This window comes from Erythrolamprus reginae, chromosome 1 (assembly GCF_031021105.1).
Source record: "Erythrolamprus reginae isolate rEryReg1 chromosome 1, rEryReg1.hap1, whole genome shotgun sequence".
In the NCBI taxonomy this organism is placed as follows: Eukaryota; Metazoa; Chordata; class Lepidosauria; order Squamata; family Dipsadidae; genus Erythrolamprus; species Erythrolamprus reginae.
This window is the reverse complement of record NC_091950.1, coordinates 389,772,880-389,783,590: the sequence shown is the minus strand read 5'-3', so window position 1 is coordinate 389,783,590 and position 10,711 is coordinate 389,772,880. Positions and strand designations below refer to the sequence as shown.

Below are 10,711 nucleotides of genomic sequence, written 5' to 3'. Positions count from 1 at the left end.
CACAGATAAACCTGTGGCAGCATTAAGCTGCTGTGTTTCACTAAGCACATCGGCGAGTAACGTTGGCCAGAGTGCTCCTCTGCTTCATGTATAAACAGGATAAAACTTTGCACATTCCGTAAAAAATTAAGGCACGTTTAACTCCAGAGAGGCGTTATTTTTTTCAAAGACTCCTGGTAAAGCGCAACATGCATTTTAACACACGGGATTTACTTCTAAGTAAACGCGTGCACAATTACTCGGCTTGGTTTCACACTTGCACGGTTTGCTATTTTTTCACTTTTTGAAGAGACGTCAATTTCACTCCTTCTCTAAAGGCTGCCAGGTCTCCCGCGGACCCCCAACCGCAGCTATTTCAAAACCAGCAACAGCTTTTCGTGAAGAAATTGGACAGGTGAAGGGATACCCCCGCCCCCGTCAGCTTTGGGCGAAACATTTCCTCTCGTTTCAATCTTACTGGAGAGGCCATTTTAATTTTGCAATATAAACATGGAAAGCGCTTAAGAATACCTCCACGGCAAAAGTACTCGCTTAAAAAAAAGACAACGCCGGAACCAGCTTTCCTGCTGGGGGATAGTTTCGGTTGTGTGTGTGTGTGTAGAAATCGGTAGCCCCATAGACCACATCTGGAGGGGGGACCAGATGGAGGCTGGGGGAATGAAGGCTGGAAAGCGCACCCGTGCCCTGCCTACGCTCCCCGTCGACGCCTCTGCTGCAAGCGCGGTGCGGCGGCTGAACGCCCGCAGCAGGGCCACCTAGGGAGGCGAGCGCTCCGTGGAGGGAGAGTTGGAAGAGGGTTAAGGGGGCGGCCGCGGCGCTCTTTCGGCCTCCTCCTCCTCCTCTTCGCAGCTCCCGCTCTCCAAGCTGCCACCATCCCCAAGATGGCGGCGCGTGGCTAAGACGGGGAAGGGGCAAAAAAAAAAAAAAATCGCGGCGGCCTCCATTTCTCCCACTCCCCTTTTCTCTCTCTCTCTCCGCACCCCTGCCGCGGCGGCGCTTACTCGGCCGCTGGGTCCCGCCTCCCGCTCCTCCCCGTCTCCACCCGAGCCAGGCAGCCAGAGCCGAGGAGGAGCAGCCGGAGGAGCCACCGGAGAGGGGACAGTTGCAGCCAGGGGGCCCCGGGTGCCCAGGAGCCCACAGCGGGAGCCGGGGCCCCAGCAAGCAGCGCCACCGGCCCTGCAGGAGCTGCGCTCAGGCGCCTCAACCAGCCGCTCCTCCTCCTCCTCCTCTTCACGCCGCCCCCAGCGGCCTTGGCCCGGCCTGAGGGAGACGGCTTAAGAAGCAGGCAGAGGCAGGCCGGCGGTGGTGGTCCGGAGCGAAGGCGGCTGTCAACGCGTCCGCCCGCCCCCCGGAGGCGACAGCAGCAGAGCCGCCGGGGCAGCTGTCAGGGGGGAAAGAAGGTGGGGTTCCATGCTGGGGTTGCTCTCTTATTTGGGGGGGGAGGAGGGGGGGCTCTCGAGGAAGGGGCGGGGCGCAGAGGCGTGCAGAGCGCCTGCAAAAACGGGGCGAAGGCGTAAGAAGTGCGATTTGGGCGGGCGGGCGGGAAAAGGGGGGGATGCAAAGAAGGGGGGCGCGGCGCAGGTGAGCCCGGGCCAAAGACGGGGTACAACCGCGGCGCCGCTCGGGCTGCCAAAGAGCCCCAGGCCCCCGAGGAGTGTCCAGGGGAGGGAGGGGTTTGGAGGTTGGGGAGGGGGCAAGGAAGGGGGCGTGGCGCCGAAGTGGCTCTGGGCTGGTGGCAAAGGGAATTATATAATGGTGCGTGTGAAGGGTGAGGGGGGCGGCCGACGCGAGCGGGCCGAGAGGGTGGAAGGGGAAAAGGGAGGAGGCAAGCAGCAGGAGGAGGGGGATCTAAAAAAGGGATGTGGATCTAAGGGATCGAAGGGGGATCTCAAGTTAACTGGGGCTTGGAGTCAAGTCTGTGACAAGGAGGTACTGTTGTCCCTGCAGGAAAAAAAGCGATCTGGCTGAAGGATCTTAAGGGCAAAGAGCAATTTGGGTAGTAGAAAAGGGGTTGCTTTAGTGAGCAATAGAAGTTGGATATTTATAGTTGGATAGCGTTGGGAGTATTTGCTGGTGTTGGAAAAATTCCACTTTACCAATGAACCCATCTCCCAAGGCACTGCCTATATAGTGAAAATGTGAAATGTACACCATCTCATTCGGAGAGGGGTGGCATACAATTATTATTATTATTATTATTATTATTATTATTATTATTATTATTATTATGTGAATACAACACAGCAAACGAGATCACTATGCTGGATTTCGTACTTCATCACCCATCGGGCGCTTCCCAAGCACCTAGGACTGCGTGATGTAGCGGCGAATTATGTTTGCCGATCCCAGTAAAGCGGCCTTTTGCAATTGACAGATGGAGATTTTGTCAATTCCAATGGTTTTCAAATGTCCGCTGAGATCCTTTGGCACTGTGCCCAGCGTGCCAAGTACCACTGGGACCACTTTCACGGGCTTATGCCAGAGTCGTTGCAGCTCGATTTTTAGATCTTCGTATTTCACTAATTTCTCTAGCTGCTTCTCCTCAATTCTCCTGGGATTGCGATGTCGATGATCCATACTTTCTTTTTCTCCACGATCACAATGTCTGGTGTATTATTATTATTATTATTATTATTATTATTATTATTATTATTATCTGCCCTTCTGTTTTCTCGCCTACCACAGAAAAGGTTAGGAAGCCTTGTTCACATTTGCTGTGCTTGTTAATCCCTGAGATTAACCATTGCAGGATGCGTTTGCTGGCAACATCCCCTAAGGTCTAAACCGAAAGCGCCAGAAACCTCAAGTGCAGGTTGGAAAGCAAAATATCTTGGGAGAAGGCAGTGAATGCTTTGCAATGTAGGATACTTGCGTGGGGCGAGGTCACTTTTCCAAGTGAGGTGTGGAGTTCAGAAAGAGTTGTCAGGTGAATTTTGGTGTATGTAGCAGGCTTTCTTTTTTGTACGGCGGGGATTAAAGAAGAATAGGAAGCAGTGTTGAAAGTTGACTCATCCCCACCAACAAATTAGCAGTGGCAGTGGCACCATCTGGCTTTGAAACAGGAAGGTTTTGCTTTCCTACTGGCAAAATTATGGAGAGGAACATCAATTGTAGTGAGTCGAGTTTTTCATTGCTTTTCCTTTTGGGTGACCCTGACACTCCTTGGTAGCAGAGGTGGTTGCGTGGAGAAGTCATTTGCCTGTCTCTCCAGTAAATGTTACAGGCAGTTAGAGCCACAGATTTTCAAAGAATTATATGCTGAACTAGTGGGTTCCTTCCCTAGGTGGGGGAGAATTGGGTTAGGTGATCTCCAAGATCCTTTCCACCTTCTCATTCTGTGATTAATAACGAGCAATTTAACTATAAATCTGTACGCGGAGCGATGCCGCTTTCAATTTGTAGCCTTTCAAATTCCATTCCATTGCTTTTTTGAATAAGGGACAGAGACTGATTTGCCTGACAATGGCTTTCTTTTCCCCTCCACTGCAGTACATGTCAAGCTCTTAACAGTCAACCTATTTATGCATTTCTTGTTTTAATAAAATGCAAATGCTAGCAGTTGCTATCAAGTTTAATAGGATAATAATAAAGTTGTATCCTTTGTCTGATTTGATACTCCATTATGACTATCCGGCTTTGATGGTTGATTGGAAGGGGGGGACTGACAAAGAAAATTTGGAATGATAGAATAGAATGGAATAGAATAGAATTTTATTGGCCAAGTGTGATTGGACACACAAGGAATTTTTGTCTTGGTGCATATAATGATGATCATTATATAGTCAGACGGAAGTTTAGTACGAAGCAGTGTGTCTCAACCTAAATAATTTTAATGTGTCTGAAGTTTAATGTGTCCAGGGAATTCTGGGAGCTGAAGTTCACATATCTTAAAAGTTGGCTGAGTTGAGAAACACTTGCTTTAGATTAAAGTTCTGTGTAATTTTGTGCCTGTCACTCGGGGGAAGAGGGGGGGGACAAAAGTGCTTGTTTCTTTTAAGAGGAAAAAATAATAATGTTGCCCATTTTTATCTTCCAAAATTAGGTTATTTATAACCCATGTTTGTAAACTACTGGTGCTTAATCACTGGTCTACATGTTCCCATTTCAGAGTGTTTTGGGAAAAGCAAGTAATGAACTTCAACTGTTCTTGATATAAATCAAAATGGTGAAGAGGTTTCAAATAGCTGTTGTAGTCATTTGGGTTTAAGATTTTTGAGAGCAAGGGAATGATATATAAAGATTTTGGGATGATGGGGGACATCTGATAGTATTAACGTGACTATCTGGAAATCATGCTCTACTTCTGTTGACTAACTGGTTTGGTTTCATGTAAAATATCCCCCCCCAACTGTCTGACCTTTTCCCACTTTTGGATTATCAAATGAATTTATTGAATATGTTTATTGTGCAATGTGTTATACCTGAGACATGATATTACTACACTTGTTACACTTATATTTCTGAATTACTTGTTTGTATATATAATCTAATTCCCCAAGTGCATGACCATAATCTTCTCAGTGGGTTACCTCACAGTTTTTAAGCTCATATCTTTAAAAATGTAACAAATCAGGGGAAATTGTGCTATTCAAACATTCCATTTAGCATAGAAATTGTGATTGAAAGGTGACTTCTTTCCACTGTAGGTTGGAGGAAATGAACCTTGCCGTGTGAGATTCTTATAACAAAACTTTCTCATCATTCTCCCCATTACTGGATATTCTGATGATTTTTCTAAATTCATGCTGAAAAACAGGAAAGTGTTCTCTGGAGCAGTGATTTTCAACCTTTTTTGAGCCATGGCTCATTTTTTACATTTACAAAACCCTGGGGCACATTGGGGGGGGGCTAAAAAAAGTTTGGACAAAAAAAATTCTCTTCCTCCCTTTCACTCTATTTCTCTCTTCCTCCCTCTTTCTCTCCCTTCTTCTTTTTTCTCTCTCTCCATCCCTCTTTGTTTCTCTCTTCCTTCCTTCCTTCCTTCCTCTCTCTTTTGCTCTCTTTCTCCCTCCCTTCCTCCCTTCTATGTCTTTCTCTCTCCCACCATCCCTCCCTCCCTCTCTCTCTTTCTTTCTCTTTCTTTTTCTCTCTCTCTTGCTTTCTTTCTGTCTCTTGTTCTCTTTCTCTCTCTTGCTCTCTTTCTCTCTCTTTCTCTCTCTCTTTCTTTCTCTCTCCCTCTCTCTCTTTCTCTGTCTCTCTGAGTTTCACGGCACACCTGACCATGTCTCACGGCACACTAGTGTGCCGCGGCACACTAGTTGAAAAACATTGCTCTGGAGTAAAGTGTGATAAGTTAAAAATATATACTAATACTTGATTTCAGCCATGCAATAGGACATGCTAATTTTTTAGAGCCTTTGTGTAGGCTCTAAATACTATTGCTTGCTGTGTTTACTTTAGAAAAGGGAGTTACAAAATACAAATGTAGGAAAAAGAAGATTATATTGGATTTGATACTGAATTGGAATATCTAGGCCATTGTTTCTCAACCTAGGCAAGTTTAAGATGTGTGGACAATTCCCAGCCAGCAAGATCTAAATTTATACCATCTTAAACTCCTTCAGATCTGTAACCTATTTTTCAGTTCAAATTACCATCTTCATAGCCTAACATTACAACTCAGTTTACAATTTTTTTAATTAATTAAAATTAATAGATCCTAACAGCTGAAGGAAGAAATATAGAGAAGACAAATGGAGATAGGCTTAGCATGAACACAACTAATTTGATTTCAGTGAACTGAGACTAGCTGCATTTGTTTTGCGGTTTGTTCGCTTTTAAAATAACATAGCATTTAATAATAACAAAATATAGCATAGAATAGCATCTAAAATAACAAAATATCAAATCATCTTTTGTGGGTTAATTTTATGTAAAAACAATGCCTCCATGGCATAAATCATGTTGGCATGATTTATGAACCTTTTCTGTAGGGTGAATTCAAACAAAAAGATAGGGAAAGGAAACAGAGTTGTATGTAGATTCCTACTGAGATGTATGAGAGGTGATCTCTGGGGGGTGGGAAAGCCGGAGCGTTATGGTCATGACTGGGAGAGGTAGGTACGGCGGGAGCTGGGGGGGTAGCCTTCATGGGGAACTAGGACTCCCTGCTTAAGAGCAATTACTTGTTCCGGCCCCTCAAATTCTGGTTCATTGAGCTTACCCCATATAGCTGGCGATAGGGGATGTCAGGACCTGGTCTCAGGCTGTTGCTGCTTAATGCCAGATCTATTGTCAACAAGGCCCCCCTTGTCCAAGATTTACTCTCAGAGGAGGGGGTTGGCCTAGCATGCATAACCGAAACCTGGCTGGGCTATGAGGCGGGCGTTCCCCTCTCGGAAATGTGCCCAGATGGGTTTCAGGTCCTGCATCAGCGGCAACACCAGGGAAGGGGTAGAGGAGTGGCAATCATTGTCCGGAAGACTCTTAGTTCTCGCAGGATCCCTGCCACCAAAATTGTTGGGTATGAGTCTCTCCTTTTGAGATTGGACTCGGGCTCAGTTGGGTCTGTTGTTAATATACGAATCCCAGCGACCGATTAGGTCCCACAGAGTGGGCCTTCTCCGGGTCCCGTTGACTAAACAATGTCGTTTGACGGGCCCCAGTGGAAGAGTCTTCTCTGTGGTGGCCCCGGCCCTCTGGAACCAACTCCCCCCAGAGATCAGAATTGCCCCCACCCTCCTCGCCCTTCGTAAGCTCGTAGGTTTCCCCCGTCAGGCATGGGGGAACTGAGATATTTATGCATGGTATGTCTGTCTGTATGTTTGGTTTTATAACAAGGGTTTTTTAGTTGTTTTAGTATTGGATTGTTACATGCTGTTTTTGTCACTGTTGTTAGCCTCCCCGAGTCCACGGAGAGGGGCGGCATACAAATCCAATGAATGAATGAATGAATGAATGAATGAATGAATGAATGAATGAATAAGTAAATAAATACCTGCCTCCCAGCTCCGTTGCAACAGCCCTGCCTGTGCTGCTCGAGGTGGTAGCCATGCTAGCGGTGTAGTAAATAAATACCTGCCTCCCAGCTCCGTTGCAACAGCCCTGCCTGTGCTGCTCGAGGTGGTAGCCATGCTAGCGGTGGAGTTCTCCAGGTTTATGGTCCTGAGGGAGTTCAATTTGCCATCGCTTGGCGAATCCTTGAATGCGCCGCAGGAGTTCATGGTTTCCATGGCAACCATGGACCTGGCCCAGGTAGTTCAGGGTCTGACTCACTTGACTTAATGTTTCTCTTGGGGCAGTGGAGACATGATCTGGTATTAAGGGTGATAGATGTTTTGTCCTTGGCATGGTGAAATCATTTTCTGCTGAGACTGGACTTTAATATACCAAGCATCATCATCATTATTATTATTATTATTATTATTATTATTATTATTATTATTTTATTGGACTTATATGCTGCCCTTCTCCAAGGACTCTGGGCGGCTCACAGCATATATAAAATACAAAGATACAAAAAAAGCCCCCAGTTTGAAAGTCTAATATTTTAAAAAATCGATGTAAGAACCCCAAATTTAAATCATGTAACCCTACTCATTCACACCACAGTCATTCTAGAGGCCGGGGCCAGATGTTAAAGTTCAGCGGCCCCAGGTCTGCCTGCAAAAATAAGTTTTTAAGGCCTTCCGGAAGGCCAGTAGAATGGGGGTGGTTTGAATCTCCAGCGGGAGTTGGTTCCAAAGGGCCGGAGCTGCCACAGAGAAGGCTCTTCTCCTAGGCCCTGCCAGATGACATTGCCTGGCTGACGAGACCTGGAGAAGACCCACTCTGCAGGACCTCACCAGTCACTGGATTTATGAGGCAGAAGACAGTCCCATAGGTAATCTGGTCCCAAGCCATGTAGGGCTTTATAGGTCATAACCCACACTTTGAATTGCCTCCGAAGACCAAACTGCAACCAGTGCAGCTTGCGGAGTGATTGTGAAATGTGTGCAGATCTTGGAAGACCCACAATAGTTAGTGCGGCTGCATTTTGCACTACTTGCAGTCTCCATTCACTCTTCAAAGGTAGCCCCATGTAGAGAGTATTGCAGTAGTCAAAGCTCAAGATGATAAGGGCGTGAATGACTGCGAGAAGTGACTCCCTGTCCAAATAGGGCCGCAACATCAGACATCAGCGGACCAGATTACTTATGGGACCGCCTTCTCCACATGATCTCCAGCAACCGGTCAGGCCCCATAGAGTCGGCCTTCTCCAGGTCCCGTCAACTAGACAATGTCGCTTGGTGGGGCCTAGGGGGAGAGCCTTCTCTGTAGGGGCCCCGGCCCTCTGGAATCACCTCCTCCCAGATATTTGTACTGGCCCCACCCTCCTTGCTTTCTGGAAGAATTTGAAGATGCACTTGTGCCGACAGGCCTGGGGACACTAATCATCAGCCCTTGCCTATGAATGAATGAATATTGAATGGAAAGTATGTTGGCGGATTGTTTTTATATTTAATTGGGATTTTAATCTGTTTCTTTTTAGTTATTTTTGGATTTCAGAATTGTATTGTTTTTTTCACATGTTATAAGCTGCCCCAAGTCCTCGGAGAGGGGTGGGATAAAAATCCAATTAATAATAATAATAATAACAACAATAACAACAACAACTGGTAGACCAAGTATACCTGTGCAAACGCTCCCCTTGCCAGAGCTGACAAGACTGAATGGCTGTAGGTATTCCCTCCCAAGAGTGGGGTTGATGGATAGACTGGAAGACATTGCACACTTGAACCATAATATCTCCAAGACCGCCTGCTGCTGCACAAATCCCAGCGACCGATTAGGTCCCACAGAGTGGGCCTTCTCCGGGACCGGTCAACTAAACAATGTTGGTTGGCGGGCCCCAAGGGAAAAGCCTTCTCTGTGGCGGCCCCGACCCTCTGGAACCAACTCCCCCCGGAGATTAGGAACTGCCCCTACTCTCCTTGCCTTTTGTAAGCTCCTTAAGACCCACCTTTGTCGTCAGGCATGGGGGAACTGAGACATCTCCCCTGGGCATATACAATTTATGAATGGTTGTCTGTATGTTTGTTTAGGAAATGGGGGTTTTAAAATACTTTTAAACTGTAATTTAGATTTGTTGTAAATTGTTTCACTTTGTTGTGAGCCACCCCGAGTCTGCGGAGAGGGGCGGCATACAAATCTAAATAATAAATAAATAAATAAATAAATAAATAAATAATAAATAATAGGTCAAAGCAGATGTGAGGAGAAGGAGAATGCTAAAAGATCAGTGTATGGGCTGACCAAAAGGAGGGAGAGAAGGAATCATAGGGCATGGCAGCTTTGCCTTATTTGCCAGTAAGAAGATTTCTCTCTCTCTCTTATCTAAAACCCAGGACAACCAAAGTAATCCAAGTTTTGATTTGACTGGATTGTATCCCATTGAGATGTCTCTTAATATTCCACAAATTTTTGTTCCATGCACAGAGCAAACTATGTTTTTCATTTCATGCATGCTTTTAATACCAACTATATTTTGGTCACATTAAACTTTTTGCATACTTGGAAAAAATATTATTAAAAGTGACATCCTTTACAAAAATAACTTCAGACTAGGTATAGTGGAGTTAGCAAACTCTTATTTAAGCCAGTTAATAACTGACTCCTGCAGAAATTTGATCAGATGCAACATCTCCCTTGCCTTCAATTCAAAACAATTAAGGTTTAATTAACAAATGGGTATATTTTAGATAGTTTGGTTAAATCTTGTTTTTTGTTCACAATTCTTTTGTGGCAAACCAATCAATATTCATAAGTGTGACACATTTAAAGTTTGTTATGCAAATTAACTTACTAAAATAACAGTGTTGATTATTTAAAATGTGTCCTTTCCCCTATGTTTTGGGCATGATTGTAAGTGTTCAGCAATATTACTCTTAAGGATCATTATAGTTAAAACTGTATATAGGTATTCAAGCTGCTTACACAGTAAGTTGATGATAGCTGCCAATTGAAACAGTATTAATTTGCATGGACATATTATCAAAATTTAATTCATGTGCCACCGATACAAGACAAGATATTTGTAACAGAATTTTAATCAATATTTTTTCTTTAAAATGGCACTATAATGTGCTTTGTTTTCTTAAGATATTGTATATTTTTGTAATGTAATTGAATGCTTTTTGAAAGCTCAGTAAAAATGTGTTTTGTTCTTTGAGCTCACTCTTGATGACTTCTTAGACCAAATCATATAACTAATTTGACAACAATATGGAAGTGGTTTGACTTTTGTGAAATACTAACTACGTAGATATAACGCTACTTAGCTTTATGAGATCAGCCATTGGTGGCTAGGATAGGTGCAAAAATAGCTAAGCAAGAGCACCCCTGGATTTTATGTATATGTGTATTGGTGATGTCAAAGTGGTGGGGCCAATCAGGTAATAAAAACTCTATCCCTATTTACATGTGTGTGATGTGTATTAAAAAGAATTGGGGTTTTGATTGCTTGGTAGGCTCGTCATTTGATTGACCTGTGCCCAGGATGCCCTGGTGTTGTGATTTGGAAAGGGCTTTAAATCACAACTTGGACATCATTTGTGCATCATGTATTTGCTGGGGTTTGCTTTAGCAAGGTAAAGAAGAGTTTTGATGGGCAGGGCCAAGGAAGAAGGCTTTCCCTGCTTAATGGAAGATCTTTATTTTATTTTATTTATTATTTAGATTTGTATGCCGCCCCTCTCCGCGGACTCGGGGCGGCTCACAGCAAGATACAGCA

The 10,711-nt window shown here is 44.7% G+C and overlaps 1 protein-coding gene across 4 annotated transcripts in view; it reads left to right on the top strand.

Moving 5' to 3' along the window:
* Positions 1-964: 964 nt before the first annotated feature.
* The window catches only part of NCOA1 (nuclear receptor coactivator 1), a 426,703-nt gene continuing 416,956 nt past the window's right edge, over positions 965-10,711 (top strand). For 2 of the 4 annotated variants that reach the window (XM_070734874.1, XM_070734875.1), the window contains exon 1: positions 965-1,400. The gene's annotated coding sequence lies outside the window, so the exon portion shown is untranslated. The remainder of the gene's footprint in view (positions 1,401-10,711) is intronic. The other 2 variants (XM_070734872.1, XM_070734876.1) reach the window with 2 other exon arrangements.